This window comes from Amphiura filiformis, chromosome 12 (assembly GCF_039555335.1).
Source record: "Amphiura filiformis chromosome 12, Afil_fr2py, whole genome shotgun sequence".
NCBI classification, from domain to species: domain Eukaryota; kingdom Metazoa; phylum Echinodermata; class Ophiuroidea; order Amphilepidida; family Amphiuridae; genus Amphiura; species Amphiura filiformis.
In genome coordinates, this window is record NC_092639.1 from 52,384,471 (window position 1) to 52,390,470 (window position 6,000).

Consider the following 6,000-nt stretch of genomic DNA (forward strand, 5'->3'; position numbering starts at 1 on the left):
CTACTATAATAGCAACTTTGTCCAAGTGTGTATTCCAGGTATTGGAAAATCTACTATAATAGCAACTTTGTCCAAGTGTGTATCCAGGTATTGGAAAGTCTACTATAATAGCAGCTTTGTCCTAGTGTGTATCCAGGTATTGGAAAATCTGCTATAATAGCAACTTTGTCCCAGTGTGTATCCAGGTATTGGAAAATCTACTATAATAGCAACTTTGTCCTAGTGTGTATCCAGGTATTGGAAAATCTACTATAATAGCAACTTTGTCCAAGTGTGTATCCAGGTATTGGAAAATCTACTATAATAGCAACTTTGTTCTAGTGTGTATCCAGGTATTGGAAAGTCTACTATAATAGCAACTGTGTCCTAGTGTGTATCCAGGTATTGGAAAATCTACTATAATAGCAACTTTGTTCTAGTGTGTATCCAGGTATTGGAAAATCTACTATAATAGCAACTTTGTCCTAGTGTGTATCCAGGTATTGGAAAATATACTATAATAGCAACTTTGTCCTAGTGTGTATCCTGGTATTGGAAAATCTACTATAATAGCAACTTTGTCCTACTGTGTATCCAGGTATTGGAAAATCTACTATAATAGCAACTTTGTCCCAGTGTATATCCAGGTATTGGAAAATCTACTATAATAGCAACTTTGTCCTAGTGTGTATCCAGGTATTGGAAAATCTACTATAATAGCAACTTTGTCCTACTGTGTATCCAGGTATTGGAAAATCTACTATAATAGCAACTTTGTCCTACTGTGTATCCAGGTATTGGAAAATCTACTATAATAACAACTTTGTCCTAGTGTGTATCCAGGTATTGGAAAATCTGCTATAATAGCAACTTTGTCCTAGTGTGTATCCAGGTATTGGAAAAATCTACTATAATAGCAACTTTGTCCTAGTGTGTATCCAGGTATTGGAAAATCTACTATAATAGCAACTTTGTCCTACTGTGTATCCAGGTATTGGAAAATCTACTATAATAGCAACTTTGTCCAAGTGTGTATCCAGGTATTGGAAAATCTACTATAATAGCAACTTTGTCCAAGTGTGTATTCCAGGTATTGGAAAATCTACTATAATAGCAACTTTGTCCTAGTGTGTATCCAGGTATTGGAAAATCTACTATAATAGCAACTTTGTCCAAGTGTGTATCCAGGTATTGGAAAATCTACTATAATAGCAACTTTGTCCAAGTGTGTATTCCAGGTATTGGAAAATCTACTATAATAGCAACTTTGTCCAAGTGTGTATCCAGGTATTGGAAAGTCTACTATAATAGCAACTTTGTCCTAGTGTGTATCCAGGTATTGGAAAATCTGCTATAATAGCAACTTTGTCCCAGTGTGTATCCAGGTATTGGAAAATCTACTATAATAGCAACTTTGTCCTAGTGTGTATCCAGGTATTGGAAAATCTACTATAATAGCAACTTTGTCCAAGTGTGTATTCCAGGTATTGGAAAATCTACTATAATAGCAACTTTGTCCAAGTGTGTATCCAGGTATTCGAAAGTCTACTATAATAGCTACTTTGTTCAAGTGTGTATCCAGGTATTGGAAAATCTACTATATTAGCAACTTTGTCCTAGTGTGTATCCAGGTATTGGAAAATCTACTATATTAGCAACTTTGTCCTATTGTGTATCCAGGTATTGGAAAATCTACTATAATAGCAACTTTGTCCTAGTGTGTATCCAGGTATTGGAAAATCTACTATAATAGCAACTTTGTCCAAGTGTGTATCCAGGTATTGGAAAATCTACTATAATAGCAACTTTGTCCAAGTGTGTATTCCAGGTATTGGAAAATCTACTATAATAGCAACTTTGTCCTAGTGTGTATCCAGGTATTGGAAAATCTACTATAATAGCAACTTTGTCCAAGTGTGTATCCAGGTATTGGAAAATCTACTATAATAGCAACTTTGTCCAAGTGTGTATTCCAGGTATTGGAAAATCTACTATAATAGCAACTTTGTCCAAGTGTGTATCCAGGTATTGGAAAGTCTACTATAATAGCAGCTTTGTCCTAGTGTGTATCCAGGTATTGGAAAATCTGCTATAATAGCAACTTTGTCCCAGTGTGTATCCAGGTATTGGAAAATCTACTATAATAGCAACTTTGTCCTAGTGTGTATCCAGGTATTGGAAAATCTACTATAATAGCAACTTTGTCCAAGTGTGTATTCCAGGTATTGGAAAATCTACTATAATAGCAACTTTGTCCAAGTGTGTATCCAGGTATTGGAAAGTCTACTATAATAGCAACTTTGTCCTAGTGTGTATCCAGGTATTGGAAAATCTACTATAATAGCAACTTTGTTCTAGTGTGTATCCAGGTATTGGAAAATCTACTATAATAGCAACTTTGTCCTAGTGTGTATCCAGGTATTGGAAAATCTACTATAATAGCAACTTTGTCCTACTGTGTATCCAGGTATTGGAAAATCTACTATAATAGCAACTTTGTCCTAGTGTGTATCCAGGTATTGGAAAATCTGCTATAATAGCAACTTTGTCCTAGTGTGTATCCAGGTATTGGAAAATCTGCTATAATAGCAACTTTGTCCTAGTGTGTATCCAGGTATTGGAAAATCTACTATAATAGCAACTTTGTCCTAGTGTGTATCCAGGTATTGGAAAATCTACTATAATAGCAACTTTGTCCTAGTGTGTATCCAGGTATTGGAAAATCTACTATAATAGCAACTTTGTCCTACTGTGTATCCAGGTATTGGAAAATCTACTATAATAGCAACTTTGTCCTAGTGTGTATCCAGGTATTGGAAAATCTGCTATAATAGCAACTTTGTCCTAGTGTGTATCCAGGTATTGGAAAATCTGCTATAATAGCAACTTTGTCCTAGTGTGTATCCAGGTATTGGAAAATCTACTATAATAGCAACTTTGGCCAAGTGTGTATTCCAGGTATTGGAAAATCTACTATAATAGCAACTTTGTCCCAGTGTGTATCCAGGTATTGGAAAATCTACTATAATAGCAACTTTGTCCTAGTGTGTATCCAGGTATTGGAAAATCTGCTATAATAGCAACTTTGTCCCAGTGTGTATCCAGGTATTGGAAAATCTTCTATATTAGCAACTTTGTCCCAGTGTGTATCCAGGTATTGGAAAATCTGCTATAATAGCAACTTTGTCCCAGTGTGTATCCAGGTATTGGAAAATCTACTATATTAGCAACTTTGTCCCAGTGTGTATCCAGTTATTGGAAAATCTACTATAATAGCAACTTTGTTCTAGTGTGTATCCAGGTATTGGAAAATCTACTATAATAGCAACTTTGTCCTAATGTGTATCGTATCCATGTATTGGACGATCTAATATAATAGCAACTTTGTCCAAGTGTGTATCCAGGTATTGGAAAATCTACTATAATAGCAACTTTGTCCCAGTGTGTATCTACACAGTAAAAAATATTTTAAACAACTGTTTAAAACTTTTAAACAACACTGTTTACGCCGGTCACTCTAACAACTTCTGTTCAAAGTTTAAACAACCTTGGGTTGTTTAAACTTTAAACATCCAATTGCTTAAAATTTTAAACAATTTTTTAAACAACAGTTTTTAAACATTAGTTGTTTAAATGTCCACAGTTGTTTAAAGTATTTTAAACAACAAATGTTTAAAAGAAACAGTTGTTTAAAACAGTTGTTTAAAACAATTGTTTAAAATATACATAGTTGTTTAAACTTGCTGTTTAAAAATTTTAAAAATTTTTGTTTGTTGAAATCAATTTACTTGGGAGAATGGGCAAGAAGAACTAACTATAAAACATGCACATCAGCCCCATGCATCTGTGCATGAGCAGTGTGAATGTGATACATTCAGAGGTAAGTGTTTGGTTTAAATATTGTTTGATGTGGTTAAGCTTACACTCACACTGTACTTGTCACGGCTGCATACTACTGCACAGCTTGCATCATTTAGCATGTACAACACACAACTGTGTGTTTATATAATACTCTATCACATCAAACAATATTTAATTTTTTAAACCAAACACTCACCTCTGAATGTCTCAATTAGGTCTAGCATTTCCCACTTTTGGAGCAAGTCAATCACATAGTCATCCGCCATGATGATGAATCTGACCCTGATTTCAAGGAAGGAAACACCTCTTTGCAAATTCGATCTTTTTAAACAACGTTCCTTTTTGGTATTGTTCATGAATTAAACACACTGTTTAAAATTCAAGGACTGTCTTTTAAACAATGTTGTTCAAAGTTTGAACAACATCGTTTTAAACAGCGACATTTTAAACAGTGTTTTTGCTGTGTATAATAGCAACTTTTTTGCTATATTAGGCATCCAGTTGTTGGGGACAAGACTACTTAAATAGAAAATGTGTCCTAAATGGCCACCCAGTTGTTTGTTAACACTCCTCTATAACAACTCTGTCCTAAATAGGCATCCAGTTGTTTGTTAACACTCCTCTATAACAACTTTGTCCTAAATGACCACCCAGTTGTTTGTAAACACTCCTCTATAACATCTTTGTCCTAAATGGCCACCCAGTTGATTGTAAACACTCCTCTATAACATCTTTGTCCTAAATGGACACCCAGTGGTTTGTTAACACTCCTCTATAACAACTTTGTCCTAAGTGGCCACCCAGTTGTTTGTAAACACTCCTCTATAACATCTTTGTCCTAAATGACCACCCAGTTGTTTGTAAACACTCCTCTATAACAACTTTGTCCTAAGTGGCCACCCAGTTGTTTGTAAACACTGCTCTATAACAACTTTGTCCTAAGTGGCCACCCAGTTGTTTGTAAACACTCCTCTATAACATCTTTGTCCTAAATGACCACCCAGTTGTTTGTAAACACTCCTCTATAACAACTTTGTCCTAAGTGGCCACCCAGTTGTTTGTAAACACTGCTCTATAACATCTTTGTCCTAAATGGCCACCCAGTTGATTGTAAACACTCCTCTATAACAACTTTGTCCTAAATGACCACCCAGTTGTTTGTAAACACTCCTCTATAACAACTTTGTCCTAACTGGCCACCCAGTTGTTTGTAAATACTCTTCTATAACAACTTTGTCCTAAATGACCACCCAGTTGTTTGTAAACACTCCTCTATAACAACTTTGTCCTAACTGGCCACCCAGTTGTTTGTAAATACTCTTCTATAACAACTTTGTCCTAAATGACCACCCAGTTGTTTGTTAACACTCCTCTATAACAACTTTGTCCTAAATGACCACCCAGTTGTTTGTTAACACTCCTCTATAAAAACTTTGTCCTAAATGACCACCCAGTTGTTTGTTAACACTCCTCTATAACAAATTTTAAACAGTGTTTTTGCTGTGTATAATAGCAACTTTTTTGCTATATTAGGCATCCAGTTGTTGGGGACAAGACTACTTAAATAGAAAATGTGTCCTAAATGGCCACCCAGTTGTTTGTTAACACTCCTCTATAACAACTCTGTCCTAAATAGGCATCCAGTTGTTTGTTAACACTCCTCTATAACAACTTTGTCCTAAATGACCACCCAGTTGTTTGTAAACACTCCTCTATAACATCTTTGTCCTAAATGGCCACCCAGTTGATTGTAAACACTCCTCTATAACATCTTTGTCCTAAATGGACACCCAGTGGTTTGTTAACACTCCTCTATAACAACTTTGTCCTAAGTGGCCACCCAGTTGTTTGTAAACACTCCTCTATAACATCTTTGTCCTAAATGACCACCCAGTTGTTTGTAAACACTCCTCTATAACAACTTTGTCCTAAGTGGCCACCCAGTTGTTTGTAAACACTGCTCTATAACAACTTTGTCCTAAGTGGCCACCCAGTTGTTTGTAAACACTCCTCTATAACATCTTTGTCCTAAATGACCACCCAGTTGTTTGTAAACACTCCTCTATAACAACTTTGTCCTAAGTGGCCACCCAGTTGTTTGTAAACACTGCTCTATAACATCTTTGTCCTAAATGGCCACCCAGTTGATTGTAAACACTC